General features: G+C 35.9%; 1 pseudogene; it reads right to left on the reverse strand.

Annotated features, from left to right (window-relative positions):
* Positions 1-24,538: 24,538 nt before the first annotated feature.
* LOC105095573 (small ribosomal subunit protein uS2B-like) lies at positions 24,539-25,379 on the reverse strand (annotated as a pseudogene).
* Positions 25,380-25,655: the final 276 nt, after the last annotated feature.

The raw sequence follows: 25,655 nt of genomic DNA on the forward strand, positions 1-25,655 counted from the left end.
TTTGGAATCTGACAAATTGGAATCTCATCTCCTATAAAAGGTGATCAAAAAAGAAAACCCAAAGGATCAGGCCTTCAGGTAGAACAGCCACAACTCTTAAAGCTTGCCGCACTTTGGTGTAGGTATTCATTTTTTATTGCTAATGTAACATATAAATTAGTTATTGCTGAAATAGTGCAGTTTAATTATACGACAGTTCTGTAGATTAGATATCTGATACAGATCTCACTGGGTTAAAATCAAAATGTCACAAGGCTACTTTCTTTCTGGAACCTCTAGAAGAGAATCTGCCTTTTCACTTTCTTTGTCTCGTGGCTCCTAACCTCTGTATTCAAAGCTAGCAATGTTGCATGTCTCTGACCATTTCTCCACAGTCACATCTCCCTCTGACCACAGCTGAGAAAGGTTCTGTGATTTTAGGGACCCACATCTTTATATTGAGCCCAAGCTAATAATCTCAAATAGTCTCCCCATGTAAAATCCTTAATTCCATGACATCCGCAAAGTCCTTTTGCCATGTAGCAGAGCATATCACTCAGCTTCTGGCGTTAAGACATCAATATCACTGGGGAGCCATTTTTCTGCGTACCTCAGGGTTCAAAGCTTAGAACCCAGTAAATACAGACAGAGATCAACTACAAGGCTAGATAATAAGTACAGGAAACACTGTAAAGGCCAACCTCCGAGTAAGGTAATTTTCTAAACATCAAAGAGCCGTGTTTTCAATTCTGTCCATCTTTCTCATCTTACAGCTATGAAAATATTCCCCTTACCTAGAGCCTGATCAAGTCAGATTTTCTATTCTTCGCTGTAAGGTGTCAGCAGTGTTAGAAGCTGGAACAGAGAGGCACAAAGACACCATGGGTCTCATCTTTCCAGATCTTGCACAATTCTCCCTTTAGGCTGTGAAGCTAGCTTCTCCTGGAGGGATAAAAGTCTCTGTCAACTGATCTTTCTTTGGAATAAATGGCCTTTCAGTGTTTGGAGGGAGGAAGACTCTATGGATAATTTTACCTGGTTCAAATGAGCATCATATTCTTCTGCAAAGAACACCATTTCCAGTATTCACCCCTGTATACCCATACCAACAATTTTCTATACATGTTTACATATAATTTAAAATATGTATTTATTTAAAATTATATATATAGTTATTTTAAAAATGTATATATATATATATTTGGCCTTAGAAAGAAAGTAAAAAGATGGTTGTCACTGGAAATTGCTAATAGGCTCTACTCAAATCCCACTTCTTTTAAGTTCTGTTCTAAAACAGTAACAAGAACAAAAAACCCCCAAAGAGTTCACCTAGTAAACCTTGATATCCGGTTTAGAATGTCCTCTGAGAGAATCTAAAGCACCAAAACCCTTAATAACGTGTAAACACATTCTTTCCAAGCCATCCTCTATTCAAAAAATGAACTGATAAAACTTTACATTTAGGGGATTTGTGTGTGAAATACAAATGAATCCACTCAATCTATCATCCCTGAATGAAACTGTCACACTCTCACAGGAACAGAGAAGAGCCAATTGCTAAAATCAAAGGCTGTGTACAAGTCCACTGTAGAGTTCCTAGGGAGTGACCCATTTTTACTGCGGAGTGCAAGTGGGCAGTGCAAATTACGTTAGAACGGTAACAGTGAATGTTGAATTCAAAAATCTTACTTGAACAAAAGAAAACAATCTCATAAAAGTTTGCTAATTGAAATGTCCTAATATTGCCAGCAAGTTCACAGGCTGTAGGTTAGCACCCAGGTATGTTTTCCCCCTTCTGAATGTAGTATCTTCCAAATTGGGCAGGTTAACTCAATTGCTGAGAGTCTAGAAAAGAGGTCAAGGATGAAAGAGTTTGCCTTATATAAGAGGAAAATTGTGTTCTCTCAATACAGGCTGTTCTCAAAACCCTGGCCAGTTAATTTTTAGAACTATGGGGATAGCTTAATACTACTACATTTTAGTCAGGAAATCCTAGGTTGCACTACGGTAACAAAACCCCAAATCTCGGTGTCTTTACACAACTGAAGACTCTTTCAATGTCTGGTTTAGATCTGAGTGACTTCCCAGGGCAGCTCTCCTCCACGTGGCACTAGAATTCCAGGCTTGTGGCATCTCCACTTTGCATAAGGCTTTGAACATCCTGCTGTGGCAGGCAAGGAGACCCTGCCTAGACAGATTATTGGTATTTACATATACTGGCCATTTGTATATATTGTCCATCGTCAATCATTTTTCCAGAATTAGGCATTGGAAGGCAGCAGAGGAATGTACTTTCAGTGTAGTAGAACTGAAAACACTGGCAAGAACTAGTGTTGTCTACCACATACAGGTAGATGAAACACCTGGAGGTTATGAAGGTCACAGCACATGTGTGTATCTGACTGTTAGTCTGTGGAGAACATATATTAGGATGTGGTGGTCATTCTATAGGATGGGTACTAAGAGTTGAAATATGATTTCCCAACTGCGAGTAGTGTAGATGTTATTTCTTCATAAATAACTTAAATTGTTCCACTTCTGGTGAGATGAAGTAGGGGAAACAGAGTTGGAACAACTTTGGTTATGTGTGCATTGTTAAGAAAACATTGAGCCACTTAGCTGTACACAATATGTTGATTAAGATCACTCCTGCAAAAAGAATATTAGATACATTCGGTATCCATAGGGCAAGAATTTGCACTTAATATATGCCTTTTCTTTTTTCCCTTTATTAACCTTGGGTTAGTGTATCTTGTTGATTAATTTACTTGCTAAAGATAAGTTCCTTTAGTTTTAAAGTATTTGAACTGTTTACTTTCATGATTACATTAATTACATAGAGCTATATACTTTCTTTTCTAGTTTTTCAAAATGTGGTATTCACTTGGGCTGTTTTAAAATTTATTCAACTCTTCATCCTAGGTATGGAGGAGAAGATGTTATAACTCTTCTAAGTTTTAATACGATGGGAGTTCCCAAATTCCTCTGGGGAGTTTCACAGTCTTAATAGCAATGTGCTACGAGACACAAAAAATGCCAAGAATACATCAAAGGAAGATGAGGCTATCAGGTAAGATCTTCAGAACAAACATCCCTGGACTCAGGGCAAAGTTTACATTCATAGCTAGGCTCATTCTGTCTTTAGTAATTATACCCTGACTGATGGGAAGAGGAGGAAGCCGAAGGTCATACTGCAGAACTTAAGAGATCCTACCATGTAGTGAGAGCATGATCTTCATCTCAGTGTAAATCTTCTTGTAACTTTGCTCCTTTGAACGGATTGGAAATATTGCATTTTTTGTTCTTGAAAATGAGGTCCATGAGCTTCATGATATCAGTAAGTTTTCTCATAATTCTGCAAGCCACTTTGGTCTCTGTAGACAGTCTGTGCATTAACTGTGAACAACTGAGAGTCTATGTTGTCTTTAACAGGGAGTGGTGTGGGACGCAGAAATGACACTCTCACTTTACAGGAACACTCACATTTATTTAATGAAACATTTTAATCACCTTTTTTCCTCATTCCTTCATACTTTTTCTTTTTTTTTCCTTCCTGAAACAAAGTATTATTCAAAAATATATTATGTATAAATTACTACACTAGGTACAATGGAGTTTAACAAAGATGGGTTACATATGCTCCCTAATACAAAGGAACTTAAATAGTAATCTTGTTTCCATAGGGACACTGTCTACTTTCTATTCCAAAGCCTTATTGTGATGTCACAGATAAGCCCTTGAAAGTACCTAAAGGTTTCTCTTTAACGCTGGTACTCTGGCAATAATACAAGGACAAGTATATTTCTGTGTGGCTGTCTTTACTCTGGCAGTTCAAAGTGTAGGGTGTGCAAAAAATCACTGGTTTCTGGACCTGTGCTTTTGCAAAGAATCCATGGTGCCTATCTTCGCTGAACATTTTGAAACAATAGGATTACTTTGCAAACATAGAAATAGCTTCACCTGCAGACCACCTCTAGGCATTATATCTTTTTTTTTAGCTCCCTGAATACTTTCAGCAATCATGGCTTTTACTTCATACACCATAGAAGAACTTACTTGAAATAAAAAAGTGATTAATGACATAAATGGTCAATAAACATCCTAGAGTTTTCCCTAGGCAAAGAACATGTTCAGCCCAGTTTCCCTCCATTTTCTTCATTTGGAAAGACTGACACACTGTGAAAGTCTAGTCAATAGTTGTTAGCATTTCTGAAAGCCAACCAAGTGAATTAGAGAAACGTAGAATTCTTTGGCAGAATTTCAGAATCCCCAATCCACTAAGTAACACAGAGGTTACTGTAGCAAGACCTCGTTTAAGAATCATGCCATTTTTCCCTCCTAGAAGACTTGCTTTCTTTAGCCACTCTTTTTTTTAATTTCTTTTTTTTAAGAACTTAATAAAACTGAAGTCAGTGTTGTGACACATGTTGGATTAGTCACATCAAGCTCAGGAGAGCTGTATGATGGAATATGACAACTTCAGAAGCTTGACATAAAATGCAAAATGAAAGATGCATCTTACACTATTTTTAGCAGAAATAGGGGAAAATTATATTTACAAACATGAAAAAGTGCGAATATGTTTTCATCATTTTTTTCAGCATGGACATTATCTTTAAACCATTAATTGTAAGGATAACTAGAGTTATGACCTATTGCTAGGTGCAGATGGCTGGTTTGCATTTTGACTCTTTAGTAAGAGGTACTGCTATTTATCATTCAAGAGTAATCTACATCACACAGTACTGAGCATTGTCATGATGTGGAAGCCACAGTGAAGCACTCCTGTGAAGTGGCAGTAGATCCTATGATTATTGTTTTGAATGTCAAATTATAAGATACATTCACTACAGACCAGTCAGTGTTTCTCAAAGTTTAATGGGTATGCAAATCACCTGATGGGAGGTAGATTTGAATTCAATATGTCTGGGGGAGGGCCTGGGAGCTTGTGTTCATAACAAACTCCTAAGTAATGTTGGTGCTGCTAGTCATGCTTGAATAGCAAAGAATTAGGTTTTATGTGACCAAAGCTATACAAAGAGAGAAAAAATTCCCTGGAATAGCAAGACTAGGCTGCCTGGTGAATAAGTCCATCAAAAAGAGCCTCATTAGGCAAATAATTGTAGATTGAAAAGAGCAAGTTACTGCAGCCACTATCTTTAAAGCTCATCCAAGCCCTGTCTACTGCCCAGTGAACATCGTACCACACACCCCAAGTACTCTGGTTCCACTGCCAAGACCATCTGTGTTGGGTAATGTCTGCATCAGGATAACTCTTGATGCAGTAAAACATTTTCTTTATTTATTTCATCATCATCTGATTCTCTGCTCACTAGGAAATTTTTCAATTATAATTTACCTTCTCATGTAGGACTATTTAAAAGGAGAGAATTAGGTTAATGGAGTTGGAGTAATTAAGATGAGAATTTCTCATTGAAAATAATTGACTAACAATAGGAAGATATTCTGCTGATCAAAGAATTTTAGGCATTCCAATATCTCATACTGTAAATTTTTATTGAAAATAACACAAAGGCATTTGAACAGTATCATAGTCTTAGATGATATGGAATCATGCAAAATGGATCCACTCTACTGTATGAAGCAAGCAGTTCTCAATGTGAAAAGCTAAAGGCTGATCCTAGACCAAAATCACTATAAAGTTCATTTGGAGAAAAAAAAAAAAAAGGATAGAAAACACATTTTTTTAAAAATAGGGTGAGGTGAAGAGATTTGTCTTATCAGATATTCAAATATATTATGAATATACTATAACCAAATATTCCAGTATCTATATCACTATAAGCAACATAGCTCAGCATGTAGAAAGTTAACAAAAAATGTTAAAAAAAAAATGACATTTTAAACCAAACAGAGAAAGACTGGGTAAGTACAATAATGTGTGACAACTGGCAAATAATTTGAAAAGAAACAAAATTAAATCCATATCTCACACTTTATTCCAAAATGGATAGTATATGCATTAAATAAATAGTAAAATAATAGAAGGAAATACAGGAGAATACTTTCATAATACTGATTAGTAGGAAGGTCTTTCTAAGGAGGGCATCAATGACAAAACCATTAAGAATAAGATTAAGAGACACAGCTGCTTTAAAAATAAAGCAACACTTTTACCCATGCCTCTGCCATAATCAAATTACGGTTCAAATGATAAACATACTTGCATTAAAGTGAATTAGTAATGACTCTCTAAAGAGCTTTTATAAATCAAGTAGAAAAAGAGAATCAACCAGTTGGAAGGTGACCTAGGCACAAGAATAAACAATTATCAAAGGAAAAGGAAAAAAAAAACAACAACAACCCAGAAGTAGTCAGTAAACACATTAAAATGTGTTTATTGGTAGATAACAAGATTGTTATTAGATAATTTGGAAAAAAAGACCTATTCTATGTCCTTAAAAAAATAAAGTGTTCATGCAGCAACTCCACTTCTAGGATGAGTGTTAAAGTATATTTATTGAAGTGTTTACAATGGTTGAATTTGAAAAAAAGATAAAGAAAATAGAAACAGAGTGCATAATTGAATAATTAAAATGTAGATTCATACACAGTAAAGGTATCATAAAGGTATAGATTCATATATATTGAGATGAAAATATGCTCGCAATGTTTTTTAAATGAAAAGGCAGGATCAGCATGCATTGTTAGACTTCCCTTATCATTGAAAACCTCTATTATTAAAAGCATATGCAGGGTAAAACTCCTAGGAAAATATATCAAATTTTAGTAGTTTATTGGGATTATAGATAATTTTCATTTTCACATTTAGGCATTTTCAGATTTTTTATAATAAACAGGCAAGCGTTTTATAAGGCAAAATAGTAAGGCTATTTCCATATTTAAGGATAACAGAAAAGAACATGGCTCTTGAAAGGCTCTTGAGAGGATCTTTTCCTCCTTAGTAACACCTAGGTATCACTGCCATGCTGCTGAAAGTATATTTATTTAGAAACTCTGTAAGCAGGTCATGGGTTTTGTTTTTTTCACCACAGGAAGTTCAACTGGAAACCCAAATTAATTTTGACCCAGATATACTGGAAAATCTTACCACTATTTTTGGTTATTTGCTGCATGAGAGGTGTGGAATTGGAAACTGATGAGGATTGAAGTAAGGAATTCTTACTGTAATTAGTAACACAGTTCTGATTTCTGGTACTTCTGTCTCAGTTTTGCAACCTTTTCTTCATTTATTCTTCCAAATGCACTAAATGTATCACATTTCAAATGTGGGTATATAATGTTACTTCAGTTGAGTAGATAAACAGTATTAAAAATCCCAATATAATAGACTACATTGGTGTTATGAGTTTAGGGAAAGATAGATCTTGTCAGTGGGGAAAATGATGAAAACCTTTGTGGAAGAGTAACATTTCATCTAGCGAATAAAAGGTTAATTTCAATAGAGGCAGTAGGGAAAATGGCATTGCAGCCAGAGGAACAGTAGGGTTACTAAAATTAGGAGTGACAACGCATGACTCCCATGTGAACAATAGAAAAAGAGTCACATGTCACTAAACTGTGGACCTTGGAGGTTTTGAGGAAAAACTAGAAGAGTCCATCACAGAAAGCCTTAACTGGAAGACCCGACATTTATTTTATAGGTTACAAGAAACAGTCAAACTCTTCAGAAAGCCTACAAAAATGATCGCAGTTGCAATGGACTGGAAAAAATAACATTTTAGACAAGAAAGCCACTCAGGAAATTACTGCATTAATAAAGATGAAATTGGAGCTAGAGAATGAGAATGAATTCTGAAGCTGTTGCAGATGCAGAGCCAAAATTATGACAGATGACTGGATAAGGCAGACAAGAGACAGAGTCCTCTCAAATACGCGTATTTGTAAGAATAATGGGAATGGAAACATTGGAAGAAGCTTAGCTTAGGAGGAAGAAGTTTGGTTTAGATTTGTTGAGTTACAGAGGCATTTGTGTATCCTAGAAGTGGCATTATTTTAGGGGTGTAGATTATGGAGAGATGACAGGCATACAGATACAATTTTGGGTGCCATCAGCAATTGGGCAATACTGCACCATGAAAGAATGGATGGATGTGGTAAAATTGGTGGATAGCTCTGAGCAAAAAGAGAAGACCAAAAGTAGAATGTTGGAAGGGAAAGTAAATTAAGGAAGTTTGAAGGGGCAAATAGTGATAGAGACCGGGTGTGTATTTGCCTGTTTTGTTTGCTGCTGTGTTCTTAATACCTGAAATTGTGCCTGACTTATACAATGCCTTGATGAATGTTACTGAATTAATTAATGTATAAAAAAGAGGATTTTAAGAGAAAGAGGTCTGTGAACAGTGAAAGAATACTGCCTAGGAGAAAGGAAACATGATGTTTGAAGAGGAAAGTGGATTTTGTGCTCATGAGGTCATTCCTGATCTTTGAGAGACCAGATTCAGAAGAAATGAGAAGGGGCAGAAATCAGATCATTTGGTAAATCACCTTATTGTTTCCACTCTCATATGTTCTATCTTTTCAAACTAGAATTTTTTTCTGTCAATAATATCCAGGATCTGGGCTATGTATGACAGTATTTTCTTCTCTTTTCTTTTGTTTTTTTTCACAAGATTACTACCCTTGGAGTTTTATGCTTTACTGAAGCAAACAAACAAATAACTGGTAATTAATTAAATCTAAGAAACACAACGTAAGTTCAACATACAATTTGAAATATAAATTCAGTCCTTGAATAAATGTGCTTTGTCCCAAATGCATAAACATTGATTTTGCAGAGAAAAATAAAAAGCCACTATCAGCGATATATAGCTAATTATTTTCAGTTAGTTTCCCAAGCCTTAAATTATGAAGCTCGTGTGTGTGTGTGTGTGTGTGTGTGTGTGTGTGTGTGTATGGAAGGTAGTGTTTGTGTAAGTCACACCTTTTTGTCTACGTGCCAGATGTCTGACAAATTTCAGACATCAGCGCAACTCTTTGAATAGAAGAGAAACTCATGTGGGAAAAGCTCAGATTTGGGGGGAAGGTAATTGCATTCTAGTTTAAGAGATTTTATGTTGTACTACTTAGGAGTGTACTTTGAATTTCTTGTTTACTTACACATTTTGGTTAGCATCATTGCATGAAAGTGCAACCTTTGGGTTCACCAGAGAAAAGTGACAAAAGCACAGCATAAAGAAAAACATCAATTTACTCTGCAGGTACCAGCAGTATGTTTACTTCATACCCTAAAATGAATGGTTATGTGGCACTTATCTTAAATCATATTTTATTACAAGGCCATGGGATAGATTTTGTTAGACTGGACACTTTGTCAGTATAAAAGAGATGAAAAACATGTGTAAATCTCAGACATTCACTCACAGTTAAAGGATGTCTTTGGTAGATGACTTACTGCAATTATGCAATTTGAAAAGTTAACAGGAAATCTCACAGAAGAAAAAGAAGCTTTGCATTCAGACCTGTGACATTCTGTTTCTCACCTGCTGTATATCCACAGGCAAGCCTCATAAACTCTCTGATATGCTTATCCATATAAAAAGCCAATATTATATAGATGAAGAGTTTATAAGATATAAAATATAAGACTATATGACAGAATTATAGATACTGACCTACCAAATATGAGTATTTGGAAAGAAAATGGAAATACAAAATTAGGAAGTTCAGTTTATGGAGGAAAGCTGAAATTCAATTTAGATTCCTTGAGTTATAAAGGTGTTGATGTATCCAAGCAGAGGTATCATTTTGGGAGTGGCAACTATGGAGATTTTAAGGTTTCATGCCATAATACAATAACAACTTATTCAGAGTACACCACAATATATACAGGAATTATCCTAAGTATTTTCTTCATTAACGTTACAATTATTGTATAAGATAAGAATGATTTTAAGTTTTCTTATAAGAAAACTGAGGTCTGGAAAGAGTGACCTTGCATAAAGGTCATGCAGATAAAGTGAATTAGGGTTCAGACCAGGACTGTTTGGGGCTAGGCTACTAACCACAATGCACCCTTGCTTCCCTAATGCAAAAATGCATGTAAAATTACTCTTGAATATAAAAGTACCGCCGACATCTAAAGTGGTACATGTAATCAGTAGATGTTGTGCATGAAGGCTGAGCTAGTACAACACTGCTAAGTCCTAACATTTATTGCATACTTTCTATGTGCCATGCACTCAGTGCTCTACAAGCTTCCAGTTAAATTCCCACAGGAACTTGAATCCAAGTAATGCAGTTGGTGCTTCCAATCAGCCACCATCCCACCTCATCTGTGTGTGAAGAGGATTCAACTGACAATAGGGATTTCCTCAAGGGCTGAGGAACTGTTTTGAGAAACTTAGTTTCATGAGTAGATTTGTGTCTTACAAGAGGAAGGGCAGGAGTGTGTAGTCAGATTTTCACGGAAGAGAATGTTCTTGCCACAACAAGCTAAATTGTTTACTCATTTTGGTTTGATCTTGTTTTGACTTGACTAACTCTGATCACCAACCAACAGGGGTCTTATGAAGAGAAACTGTAGTGTGTTCCAGGAGAAATGAGCAGCCAAAGCCTGGCATAACACCTGACAACCTTCTGGGCACTGACTTTAAGGACCTTAAAGTCAAACTGGCAATTTCCTAACATCTACCTTCATGATCTCACTGTGATTTTTATGACTTTCTGTCTCACTTTCTTCCTCTCCTTCTTAGTTAATGAATAAAATACAGACCTGCTGCAAACATCAACAACCCTTGTGTTTTGTATTGCAGAACACTTTAGGAGCAACAGTATACACTGCAAAAAAATATATAAGCAAGTGTTTCTTTTTTGGTCTTAAGGCATAGAACTGACTAAGGTTTTGAATAAAGTATGTCTTTCGCTTAGGTCACAAACATTCATTCATTTATTCAATCATACATTAATTAATGGTAATTGAGCCCTTACCATGTGCTATGCCCTGAGCTAGTCAGTGGGAACATTATAATCAATGAATCTTTTCCTTTCAAGTCTTATTTTGGTCTTTGTTTCAAAATGAGTAGTTTTGCTTCTGTTTTCCTATTTATTACTTCGTTTAAATGTTATTATCATTTGGTGACTGGTAATTTAACATATATTAAAACTATATCATATATATTATTACATATTATATAAAATATACACATTATATATATATATATATATTCCTTTTTAAATTTTCTAGCAATATTTTCCACTAAGTTGGGAATACCTTTGGATTCTGTTTCCCTTTTTTGTTTTTAGAAATTTAGGTATTTCCTTTCTAAGCTTCAGCTCTTCTTCCACTGCTCTTGCTTTATCTCACTCATTTCTTTTTAATTGTCTTTTTAATAGGTTAAAATCCAATTAGTTTCTTAACTGGTCATTCTCTCCCCTGTGAGTACAAATAAGAATGGTGCTTTCTGCAGCAGGCTTAATTCTCCTTATTGATAATAAACAATAAACCATAAAATTTACTTGGCAGAAAAGAAATCAAGCACCTGAAAATTTTGTGCAATTCCAAAAACTGCAGTCTACTTTAGGTTGCCTTATTAAGTGTATAAGATTTTTTATTTGTTTGTTTTATGAAAATCATTAGCACTGAAATGCTGAGTGGTTTGAAATCAGCAGAGAATCAATAACGGGGTTTAGGAACTCCTTGTTCTTATTTCCTGGGTGGGGAGGATACTTGGGGCCCTACCACAGCAAGGGCTTGCATGGGAGGCACTCAGTTGTGAATGTGGAGAATTGTTTCCATTCGAATGTTCAGGTGTTGTAAAATCCATAACTTTCATGACAATTTGGAGGTAGCAGAACTAAGGAGCATCTGCAAAACTTGCCATGATTTACAGAGCTTTTAAAGCTAATGTCTCACAAACGAATCACTTCAGCAATGCACATTTTCCTTTCTGAACACAAACTAATCATGGAAGATTTTGCATTTCTAGTGCCTCCTGCTCTCTTCTCCTTTTCCAGCTTGTAAAAGAAAAACTGCCTGTGATGCACTAATGTACCTGGTGACCCAATTCTGTTCTTCAGGTAGAGATGTTGGTGCTTCTTTTAAATGGCCTTTGATACATTTGCCAAACTAATTTAGACGTTAAGTTGACCTTTGAGACAACTGTCTTCAATAGTGGTGGGGAAAAAAATGAGGAGAAAGCTACGACTCCTTTATTGTTGGTTTACCTGTAACATTGATAAAGCTAACAGAGCAATTAGAAGAGATATAGGGCACTGATTATTTTCTGAAAGGAGGTCAAACTGAAGGATAAACATCTAAGCAAAGGCTTAGATGGAACAAAAATAGTCCACAGACCTAGAAAAATATTGTACAATGACATGTATGGTATTTTTTAAAATCACAACTTGCCCTGTGGAACTCGGGAGGGTTAGAAACGGCGAGTCAGTCTTAGGGACCACTGAGAGCACATTTAGAAGAGGAAATGAGTCCTGGGAGTTGAAGGGCTGGCTCTCCCTCATTGTTTCAAGCAGAAAGAACTCAAGTCTCTGAATTCTCAGGTTGGTGGCCTCTTAGATGTTTATGGTTTCAAGGTTAAAAATCTCACAACTAACATCTGGCACGTGTCAAAATGAACCCATTTGAGTTATTTATAAAATGAGAATAATAACACTGGCCTCTTGGGTAGACAAATGCTTATAAAGGGAAAGACATCAAACATTGTTAACCTTAGAAATTAATAATAATGGTCTTTCTGGTGATACAGCAGCTATTACATATGCATTGGAACTACAGGCACATTCAGAAAGCCTGGAAATGAATGAGAGAAGGGGTTGCTTATGCAGCCTGGGTTCTACTACCTAGAGACAGTCTAACACTTGCTGCTAATAAGTGTAGACCTCCTGCCTGATCGTATATTGCTTCCTATCTGTAGCTCATCTGGGACTTATCTGGAGTTCACTGAATGGGTAAAGTGCCCCAGACTGTATTAAATTATCTTCAGTGTTGCTGTTAACATGGGGAAAGATAGCCACAATTAAGTTAACCCAACTCAGCCCAAGATGGGCCTGCTGTAATGAACTCTCTGACTTATCTGGAATTATTAAATTCAGCATCATGAGCTCTACATTCAAGATAAAATGTATTTTTCCTCTAAACATGGAGAAATGAATATTTCACTAGTGAAAACCAGTAGAATTATGGCTCTGATTTCAAACACAAATTAGAATGTTTGGTTATTGTGAAGTTTTGTACCTATGTTTTAAGTGTCTTGTGAAATTCTAGTAAGGTGGACCACCAAAATGTATTCTGTTTGCCACAATGTATGAATAAAACACCATTTTAAGAATACTGTAAGTAGGGGTGAAAAATAAAATGTCCCAAATATCAAATAATCAAAATGAGTACACAGTTAGAGTTGATTTAGACATGATAATGTCAAATGGACCATATAAATAAGACAAAAGAAGGAAGGAAGGCTTAAGGTATAAAAAGAGGAAAGTATAAGATGCATATGATAAAAAAACAAACAGAACAACCATGCAAGTGAACCCGGCTTATACAAAATGGATTAGGAACTGACAGAGTTGTCCATGTGACTTACTTTCTGCAAGTCTAAGATCTGTTCAACTCCTTCTTTGTACTGTCTATTTTTAGCCAATCTAAGTAACTGTGTTTTTGCTCTAGGTGGATTAATAATGCTCAAATAAATATACCTTAAGTAAAATATATATTAATTGAGGAGCCTGGCAAACTCATACTCAAAAACATTCTCTATATTATTAAGGATACTTGTCATCTTTTCTTCTTCTAAGAGAGCATACATTTACAGATGGATAAGGCCAATATTGAAAAAAAAAACTCATTTATATATAACACTTGCTAACATTAATATTAGGCTGAATTGGTCAGACATATCTTTTAAAGCATGATTGTTTCTTGGAACTTCATGTGTAATTGAGACATATGATATTATTGATAATATTTAAGTTTTGATCCTTTTCTGACAAAATAGTCTTTTAATTAATAATGTTTCATGAGTATTTAAATTGTAATGAAGTAGGGAATCAATAAGAAAGATAAATAAAATAATACTTAAAGGAAATGCACGAAAATGAAAATACCATAAGGTATTTCTTTTTATTCTTTTTTTCTTTTTCCTTCTGCTTTGATGACTAGAGAAGTTTCTTTAAAATTTCTTGGAAAGCTGGTTTGGAGGTGCTGAATTACTTTAGCTTTTGTTTATCTGTGCAACTTTTGATTTCGCCATCAAGTCTAAATGATAACCTTGCTGGACAAAGTATTCTTGGCTGTAGGTTTTTCCCTTCAGCACTTTAAATATATCGTGCCACTCCCTTCTGGCCTAAAGGGTTTCTGCTGAAAAATGAGCTGTTAACCTTACAGGAGTTCCCTTGTATGTTATTTGTTGCTTTTGTCTTGCTGATTTTAATATTCTCTCTTTATCATTAATTTTTGTGAATTTGACTAGTATGTGCCTTGGTGTATTCTTTGGGTTGATCCTGTGTGGGACTCTTTGAGCTTCCTGGACTTGGGTGAGTGTTTCAGAAGTTTTCAGTTACTATCTCTTCAAAAATTTTCTCAGGTCCTTTCTCCCTGTCTTTGTTTTCTGGGACCCTATAATGTGAATATTAGTGCACTTCATATTATCCCAGAGTTCTCTTAAATTATCCTCATTTGTTTTCATTCTTTTTTCTGTTCTGCAGTGGTGATTTCCACTATTCTGTCTTCTGTCTCACTAATCTGTTCTTCTGCCTTGTTTAGCCTATTCTTGGTTCCTTCTAATGTGTTGTTCATTTCAATAATTTTATTCTTAAATTCTGTTTGGGTATTCTTTATATTCTCCAGCTCTTTGCTAAAAACTTCACTCTGTGCATCTATACTTCTCTTGAGTTCTCTGAACATCTTCACCATCATTATTTTAAACTCCTTCTTGGATAAATTGCCTATTTCCTTATCACTTATGTCTTCTTCTGTGATTTTATCTTGTGTCTTGTCCTGGAGAATATTCCTCTGCTGTCTCATTTTGTCTGCCTTTCTCTTCATGTTTTTAGATGGGCTAGTTATGATTCTCGACCTTTGGAGAAGTGGCCTTCTGTGGGAGATGTCCTATGAGTCCCAACGATACAGTCCTCTCTTGGCACCCAAGGGGCAGGGTCTAGCTGGCCAAGCTTTACCCAGCAGTGAGCAGACACCAACACCTTCTGCCAGGAAATGTACATAAGCGTTTAGCCCAGCCTCATCCACCAGAGGGCAGATACCAGAAATAAGAAAACAGTAGCCCCATGCCTGTGGAAGGAATCCACAAACACAGGCCAGACTCTACCCTGGAACCGTAAGGTATTTCTAAGTACCACAGTATATTATACCACTAACACTTTCTAGACATAAATAAAAATTTTACCAAGTTTCTTTGGTACATCAAAGATTTAAAATATGTGACTGCCTACTTTATGTACAAAAGTGTGTGGCAATGAGAGGGAGCAAAGATAAAGGTTTTAAAATTTTAAGGAGTCATTGAGTATACAAAGATAACATTTATTAGCTTTTAATGAAATGACTGAGAACCAACTATGGTCTCGTTATTGTATTTCGTCCTGATTTAGGACAATGTGAAAAAACAGACATTGTCTAGATCACTATGGAATTTACAGTGATACAGATGAACATGCATGACAAAGTCATATATATAAAAGTAAAATTATAGCTGTGGAAAGAGAATAATAGAGAAGTGCAAGTTTCTCTGAAAATGCATGGTAGGAAGAAATTGACCTAGTTAGAGTATAGAAGACTTCCCTGAGGAAATGATAATTGAATGGACATGTGAAGAGTTCAAGTGAATTAGGGGAAGGAGGCTGGTGAATAGGACTTTAGGAGCAAGAACTGAATGAGTTCCACAGCAGAAGGAAGCAAGGTTAATTAGAAGAACTGAAAAAGGTCCTTGTGGTTGTACTACAGAGAGGCGGAAAGGGTTTAGTACGAGGGAAAGTGAGAGGGAGATGGGCACCAGGGCATCCAGGGTCAGGTGGTTATGTTAAGGATTTCAGTTTTTATCCCAAGACCCTTGGAAATCTCTGGAAAAGTTTAAGTAGAGGATGACCAGATTTGCATTTTAATCTAGATTCAGCCTGGTGGTAGGTTGAGGCAAAAACAAGAGAAGTAGGGGGGCCACTAAGTGTCTTTTGTGGTAGTCTAGGTAAGAAATAATGCTATTTCTGCAAAGAAAAGGAAAACCACCAGATTAGTTGATGGATTAGATGTGGTGTGTGTGGGAGGGAAGTGTCACAAATGACCTCCTGTTTTCTGGTTGTTGTTGTCGTTGTTGTTTTTTTAAATCTGCCCTTCCAGGAAACACACAGAATAGACATGATATGCCTTAGGCTACCCAGGCTGCTTCTCACTTGATCCTAAAAATATCTGGTGTCAAAGAGATAAAAACCTGGTTTCAAGATGAATCTACTTTTAACATCTTTCCATTCTACCATCAAGCTCCAGTTTATAAACTCATTTCTTTTTGGAACTGTATTCAAAGTGATCCAATCTTTCCAGTTTGTTTAAAGAATTTAAACAGAACACACAAATGGTATTCAAATTCAGATGTGTTCCCCTTAAATTAACAAAGAAAAATAACCTTCCTACTTATTACAAAAAGAAGGTCTCATACTTCTTCACATAATTTAACACAGAGGTACCTGCCAACGTATAGGCATTTACCTCCAGTCTGACTCTTGTATAAATAGTTGGGTCACCTCTGTTGGCAAACTCCTGCCAAAAGTAAATAAGATATAAAACTGGCCTGGAATATTCTGCCTGCTCAGAAAGTGATGTTTCTAATGCTGTCTGGGCCAAATTATCTCTTTCTACAGTACAATTAAAAATTGCTTCATAAGCATCTTTCAAAAAATGAAAATTGTTGAAACTTATTGAATCCTCGGCAAGTGGGTGGTCATCCAAAACAGCATTTAAATTGCAGAATTTTTTATATACTGGTTTTGAATAAATTAATACAAACATATAGAGAATGCTAGAAGTAAATTAGCAATCATTTATAGGGATTGATATGTTCACATACAGCATATGGCATTCTGTTTTACTGTGTTGCACTGATTATTTTCAAATTTTTACTTCCCTGTCTTGATCCCACCATGAAAATTTATTTTTTATTCATAATCTATCTTGTGGGAACTGAAAAAAAAAATCACTGTATAATTCTCAATTAGAATGCTCTGAAGTCCTTCAAGTGAGGCCCTGTTATACCAATGAGATAATCTGGGTAGTTGACATTACTTAAAATCTGCTTTATCTGAGCAGCACAGAAGCTAATATAGTTCTCCAGTGCCAATTCTCCTATGTTGTGTCTGGGTAGAAGGGTGATCTGCGAAATTACACAAGGCCCAGTAAAAGCTATCGTGTTCCATGTATGTAAAGCATATCTACTTGAAGTTATGTTCAAAATGTTTGACTAGAATAAAAAGTGATAGAAGGTGAGAAATATACGTGAAGATGATTTTAGTTTTTTTCTCTTGTATTTGTAGTACCCAGTCAAGAACCAACTTGTATGAGGTTAAACCATCTTCTATGTTTTTACGTATAGAATGGATACAGGAGCATGCAGTCTGACTACTTTTCAGTCTCTAGTAGAGTTTAAATTTAATTTACTTGCATAGGATTCGACCAAATATATATTATCAGTCCTCATTCCTCTCTGTTGGGCTACCATAATAAAATACTGCAAACGGGCTGGCTTAAACAAGAGGAATCTATTTCTCAGTTGTGTGGAGGCTGGAAGTCCAAGATCAAAACGACAGCATGGTTGGTTCCTCCTGAGGCCTCTCCCTTTGGCTTGCAGATATTGAATTTTTCACTGTGCTCTCATATGGCCTTTCCTCTGCGAGGCCTCCCTGGTGCCTCTTCTTATAAAGACACGGATGGTGGTACTCCATTAGGGCCTTACCCTTATGATCTCCTTTAATTGCCCTTTAAAGGCCCATCTCCAAAACAGTGACACTGGGGATTAGGAATTCAACATACGTGTTGGGGGTGGGAGGAGCAGAATTCAGCCCATGAATTCCCTCCTTGCTATTCATATTATTCTGTGTGTGCTCTACATTCAAGTATATAAGCATCGTATATTTTCCCCATGCACTGATTATGGAAAATTCTCAAAACTTGTGTATTGCTGAAAGAAGGAAATTGTATATCAAGGTTTATTTCTCTCCCTTTGTCTTTTTAAAGAAGTACGGGGGAACTAGCTAACGGAGACTTGCAATGGAGATACAGCTGCTCATTTAGTCCTGTCTAGAGCCAAAACCCTAGGACACACTGTTTCTAAGTATCTCTGAGGAATAAGGCAGGTGTGTTACAATTAAATGTCTGGGAAAAAATGTACCCAGAAAGAATAACACAGCAAGAACTCTGCTGAAACCATGCCAGCGAACTGTTCTCCTTTTCCCCATGTTTCAACAATTGTATATTTGAAGTAGATCAATATGAAATTCTATATTTAGTACTGGTACATGGAGTACAGTGTAACAAACTTAGAATTATTCTTTTGGTCTAGGGTAATTTCAGTAAAGTGGCACATTGTAATTACAGACAACCTATAGTGTTGCTATAGTTTAGAAAATGTTCTCTTTTTTAAAATCACATAATTGTACAGTTTTTATTTTGGGGAAGGAAAATTACTTTTTCTCTACTTCAGCTAAGGAACATGCGCAGGTACCACAATCTAATGTGGGCTTCCTCCAGATGGTCCCTATGTTTTCACATTTTTATCCAACCTTGGAATCTCCACATGACTGCACACAGGCTTGGAATCCCACAAGTTATAAACATCTAGGGCACAAACAGGATGCTCTAATAAGAGCGAATCTGGAGGCAGATTTTGCAACTGGCACTAAATAGCAAAAGAAAGCCTTGAACAGTGGCAAAGAACGAGGTCATTCTTCTGAGTGATGAACTGGTTTACACAACTATATTCCAGAAGAAGATTTAATGTAGCTTATAATGATACATAAAGTATAACAAAGTATTTAAAAAGGCAAAGGTGGAAGGGGAAAAGAAAATAAAATAAAGATGAGAACAGAAAAGTGAAATGAGACTAAGAAAATGGCATCTTACGCTGATATTTATACTTACATCAACATAGAAATTTGGGCTAAGCTTACAGCAGCCTAACTTGAAGAGACATAGTCAGTCATATAGTTCTTAGTCTCCAAAAGATAAACCAAGCCAATTAAGCTTAGAAGAAGAACAACTATTCTTGTTACTAAAATTTGAAATTTCTTCTGTGCATACTCAATAAAGAGGCAATGGATGACGTAGCAATACCCTGGTAACAACTTACTAAACATCTTCAATTTCAGCTAGAATAGATCACAGAAAATCCAATGATGAGAGAATTGCTTGCTTTTTCTGTGAGCCTAAGATACTATTTTTCAGATATGCAACCTGGTTTATACCTATTGTCTCACCGTAATTATTAATAGTACCAACTATACTCTCAAAAATGTCCCAGGTAGGATAATAGATTATATGCTTACTCTAGCTAAAAATTAAGTGTTTTCTTTTCTTTTAATGGCAAAATATATGTGACATTGACCCAGTTACCTAACTTTTTGAGACCTCAAACTCCTCATATCTAATATGGATGGTACAGAGAATACCTGTCATTTAAAACAATTTTTTTCCTCAGCGTTTTAGTTTTCTAGAACTGCCATTACAAAGTGCCACACACTGGGTGGCTTAAATGATAAAAATGAATTTTCTCACAATTCTGGAGGCTAGAAGTGTAACTGACATTAAGGCTAGGTAGGACTGGATTCTTCCGAGGCCTCTCTCTTTAGCTGCCTTCCCTCTGTGTCTTTACATTCTCTTTCCTCTGTGCATGTTTATAGTCTCATCTCCTTTTCTCTTACAGACACCATTCAGAAGGATTAGGGTCCACCCATATGACCTCACTGTACCCTCATTACCTCTTTAAAGACCCTATCTCCAAATACAGACCTATTCCAAGCTACTGAGGACTTTAACATAGGAATTTGGGAGAGAAACCAATTATTTTCTCACTGTTTTCTAAAGAATATTTTACATCAAATTTCAAATGGAGTGCTCATAACAAAGCAATCTGCATTGCTTTCCTCACTATATTGATAAAGTACATATAGTTTCTGCTAACATTCTGAATGAAATTAGAGAGGTGGTGGAATCTGCTGCATCCTTCTTGAAATACTCGGTTTTAGTGTCAAAGGGCCAGATGCCTGTAGGTTTCAGCTTTAATACCACTATCTTTATATTCTACATGTTTCTTAGCATACTTTCTGATCTACAGTACACAGCTCCATTTCCCAAACATGCCTTACATTCATGTCTTTAGGCACTTTTTCCCCTTTGATTTAAAAGTTTTCCCACAACTACAGAAATCCCACATATGCTTCAAATTCAAAATTAGTAAGATTCCCTTATTCAACACATCATAATTAGTTAACCTTTCCTCTGTCTTATACTATGGTTAGCTGTGTTTTTATAACATCTCTACTAGACTGTAATTTTATCAACATAAAGGTTGTATCTTTTTTTATTTTTACATCTCCCTTCTCTGATCCACACCTCCCTCCCTATTTTTCTCCTTAATCCTGGATAAGTATCACAGTGTTGAAAGCCCAGCCTCATGCCCACTGTATGGTTACTGAGTAAATCAAGTGACCAACAACAGGCATTTGCTATCTATACACTATGTCTAGCATTACCTCACCTCAAAAAAGACATCATGTTCTCCATGACTCATGGTGGCCTTTTTTCTGTCCCTGGAAATCTCAATGTTCATTCATTTCAAGGACTTGCATCTGTGATTTCCTCAACCTGGAATGCATTCCTTCTAGCATTTCACCCTAATTTTAATCCGGGTCTCAATTCAATTGTCACATCTTCATTAGCCCTTCTCAGATCACCTTAGTTAAAACAGTTTCTCTGTTAAGTCATTAATCTGCTTTATTTTTTCATAATATTTATTACAACTTGAATTTATTTATCTATTTACACTTATAGGACAGAAGGCAAACTCCATGAGGTCAGAAAACTGCTTATCTTTTCATTAATTACTCTCCATTGCCTAAAACAGTATATTGTAAGTACTCAGAATATGTTTGATGAGTGAGTAAATCAAAGAAGCTTACATTTCATGCTATTAGGTACTTCAGAAAGAAGATACATCTTTCTATTTTGATTTCATTTTGATTAAAAATATGTTATCAAAGCAACAATGGAATATATTTCATTCAGTTAAAGAAAATCATACCCATTCAAGCAAAATAAAAGAACTGATACTACTTTCATGAACATATATCCTGGCACTCTGAAAAATTACCTGATGAATATGGAATAACTTCCTACCATTTGTGTGTGTGTATGTTTGTGATTATGTGCTTTATTGAAAAATACTTATGCACTAAAAGCACAACAAACAAAAGGAAAAAAATAAATTGGATTTCATCAAAATTTGACCTTTTGTGCATCAAAGGACACTATAAAAATGTGAAAAGACAGCTTGTGGAATGGGATAAAATATTTCAAAATCATATATTTACTACAAGTTCTAGTTTCTTAAAACTCATCAGTAAAAAGACAACCCAATTAAAAAATGGGCAAAGGACTTGAATTAGACACTTTTTGAGGAGGATATAAAAATAGCTAACAAGTATTTGAAAAGAAGCTCAATGTTACTGGTCTTCAGGGAAATGCAAATCAAAACCACAATAATGTACCATTCAACACTGACTAGTATAGAAATAAAAATAAAAAGGAAATAAAATAATAATAATAATAATTTTAAAAATGGATAATAAGTTTTGGCAAGGAAGTAGACAAACTGGAAGTCTCACACACTGCTGGTGAGAGTGTAAAATGGTTCAGTCCCTGTGGAAAACAGTTCAGAAGTTCTTCAAAAAGTTAAACATAGAACTATTGTATGACCCCATGATTCTTTTATTAGGTGTATACCCAAATGAATTGAAAAAAGGACTCAAATAAGTACATGTACATGCATATTTTTAGTAATACTTCCTACAATTATTAAAAGGTGAAACAGCCCAAATGCCATTTCTGAGTCAATCTTAAAAACATTATGCTAAGTGAAAGAAACTAGACACTAAAGGTCACATATAATATGATTCAATTTATATGAAATATTTAGAATAGATACATTGAGAGAGACAGAACACAGATTGGTGGTGTCTGGGGGCTGGATGAAGAAGAGGTTGGGAAAAACTTCTCCATGGATAAAGGGTTTTACTTTGTAGTGATGAGGGTTTTGGAGTTAGATAAAGGTGGTAGTTACACAACATGTGAATATACTAAATGCTACTGAACTGCTGACTGTAAAATAGTTAATTTTATGTTATGTGAAATTCACCTCAATAAATTATTTTCAAAACTTATGATTCTGATTCTTCTGGATAGCAATATTAAATTTATTTGATAAAGACATCGAATATGTCTCCTAAAAATAAGTAAAATGTGGTATATGAACTTTATTGCATATAAATGATTATGTAAAAATATGTATTTCTTAAACCCTACACCATCACTCAGTGCCAGCTGTCTACTTGTCTTCAGAGAATTAGAATGTTCTTTTTTTTAGGCTGAGAGAAGATTTACTGTTTTATAAAGATATTTGCCAATTTAATTTCTTATCTTAACCTCCAGTAACCACAGAATTCCCTTTTGGACAATATTCAAAACTCATAATACGTACATTAGGATATTCAACATGATTTTCTTGATCAGTAAGTATTCAAATGAGGCATTTACAATTAATTATCGAATTCTTCTAACTAGATGTTCTTTGGACCATTAAAGAAGCAATTCTATCAGTTGGATCAGGGTATCCCATGGAGACCCACAGGAACTAGTACCTATTCAGATTGGATGTCACTCAGAGGGAGAGATTTGGAGGGCAGATTCAGCTTCGAATTATGGGCTATGGCCACCTCAGCTGTTTGTCCCAAACTGGCCATCACCATGAATGCTCTGAGAAGAGGTGAAGAGTGTAGACAGGTCAGTTCCTCTGGGGCCTGTGATCTCCATTAGGAGACATCTATGATGAACCTCACATATTCTATTCCTATTACGGTTAAAGGGCTGAATTATATGCCTTCAAAATTCATGTGTTGAAGTTCCAACCCTTAGTACCTCATAATGAGATCTTGTTTGGAGATAGATTCTTTGCAGAGGTAATGAAGTTAAGGTGAGGCCATTAGAGCAAGCCCTAATCCAATATGACTGATGTCCTTATAACAAGGGAAAAATTGGACACAGAGATAAGCATAGACAGGAGATAATGTGAAAAGACATAGGTTAAAAATGATGGCCATCTACAAGTCAAGGAAGGAGGCCTAGAATAGATCCTTCCTTTGCTCACATCCTTCAGAAGGAACCAACCCTGTGAACACATCAAGTTTGACTTCTGGTCTCCAGAACTGTGAGACAATAAATTTCTGTTGTTTAAGCCACCTAGTCTGTGTTATTTTGATATGGCAGCTCTAGCAAACGAATGCAATTCCAAACCCTTGACTCCCTTGTTCATTTTCCCCAGAAAGACTGGAGGAAAAAAAAAAAAAAAACAACTAAACTTAAATGCTAATTTCTTAGTCCTCATTATGGTAGAGGAGACAGAGCACTGGTCAATGATGATTAATTTCTACTAAAAAGGCATAAATGTAAATTTAACTTGTTAAGCACCATTAAAGAGGAAGACTTTCGGAGAGCCTTATGGAAAACTTTAGCTTTCCTGATAAAAACAATAGATGTCACTGGCTCCAGTCCTTTCTACTGATAACTTGCTTTGAACTGGACAAGCAGTCAAGGGCTTCAGCAGCCACCCTTGGCAGCACGAGGTGAGAAGTAGGCACATGAAGGATATTAGAGTGGTAACATAAATGTCCTTGATAATATTATCACTGAGTCGTTGAATGAATACTGACTCCTGAGTACCCTTGATATAGGCAAAAAAGTAATTCCTAATTATAAAAACAATGTTAGTTATGCATAGGTCAGCTGTAGCCAAAAGTTCCCTTGGTATGCCCTCTTAGAATCTTTCTCCAATCAAAAAAAAATACGTATTTTAAAATTTTATTCAACCATACTTTCATCACACTTCTTGTATCATTCCTTCAGAAGACTAATCATATATATTAAATAAATCTAACTGAATACATTATTTATTAAAGCTGGAATTAAATGTTCCAAAGAAATATGGGCACTTTTTCCCATATGTATTCTGTATGTTGCAAGTTTTTTTCCAAGAAATATTATTTTTAACTTCTTTTTATTGAGTTATAGTCACTTTACAATGTTGTGTCAAATTCCAGTGTACAGCACAATTTTTAAGTTATATATGAACATACATATGTTCATTGTCACTTTTTTTTCACTGTGAGCTACCACAAAATCTTGTATATATTTCCATGTGCTACACAGTATAATCTTGTTTATCTATTCTACATATGCCTGTCAGTATCTACAAATTTTGAACTCCCAGTCTATCCCTTCCCACCCCCATCCCCTTGGCAACCACAAGTTTGTATTCTGTCTATGAGTCTGAAGAAATATTATTTTTAATAGAACTTATTTCCATTTTCTGTTTAAGAGTTTGGGGAAGTACAGCTTAAGACACTCAGTGCTTGTTCCTACCCATTCAGTGGCCGAGCAGTGGGAGCTGCTGACCAGCCTTCAGTGGGAGGCTGAGTGCTCTAGTCATCAGCAGGGAACTGCTGGATAGGCACCAGGGAACCTGCACACCTTCAGACCAGTCTGCAGTTCTGGGCTGAGTAGCAGTAAACTTAGGAGCTGGAGCAGTCCATTCACCTTGAGCCTCCTTGGTTACAGCCTTTTCAGCAGCCAGCTCTTCCTTTTCAGTCTCCTCAGAGTTTCTGAAGAAATAGAGGTTGGGCATGACCTCCCATGGGCATTCACCAGAACTGGTGCCACACATGCAGAATTTGTGGGCCAACATCTATTACTTTAGACCTGCTGAGTGAGTTCCCTTGTGTTGTCCTGGATGGCAATGTCGATATACCAAGAAAAGACTATGTTTCACAGAGTCATGGTGGCAGGTTATCCAAGATGCCTAGGCAAGACTGGTGGTCATCTCTGGGACCAGTAACCACTGGAAGTTATCGCTCCCAGGAGGCTATCTGGATCTGGTTAGTGAAGGTTCCTGGACTGAAGCTGCCAGAAACAGCAGTGGCTCCAGGGGCATTAGCAAACTTCAGCACAGCTTGCTGGCCAGAATTCCTGGAGGATATGACACTGACATTAGTCAGGTTTTCAGTGGCAACAGGGCACAAACTGTTAGCAGAAACTTCTCCTATATTCTCTTTAGATTTATGATGTAGATGCCATCACTTTACTTTTTGTAGATGTACTCTTCCATTTGGAATTCAAGATTGATGTCACCTAAGTGCATTTCTGCAGGGATTTGAGGATACACCCCTATATTTCCAGGAATCAAGGGCTCAAGACATTGTGAAAGTTTTCCTTTAAGGTATGATGGGAACCCAGAACAACACTTTATGGACATTTTTCTGGGTAAGGTTCCAAGTTGTTTTTATAAGTGTCATATTATTACTTTTAAAAATCAGAATCAAATAATTAATGTTATATGAAAAAAGCTAGAGCAATGTTTATATTCCATGAATAGGAGGATACGATATCAATCATTAATTTAAATATGCTAGTTTCA

Source organism: Camelus dromedarius, chromosome 17, assembly GCF_036321535.1.
Source record: "Camelus dromedarius isolate mCamDro1 chromosome 17, mCamDro1.pat, whole genome shotgun sequence".
Taxonomy (NCBI): Eukaryota; Metazoa; Chordata; class Mammalia; order Artiodactyla; family Camelidae; genus Camelus; species Camelus dromedarius.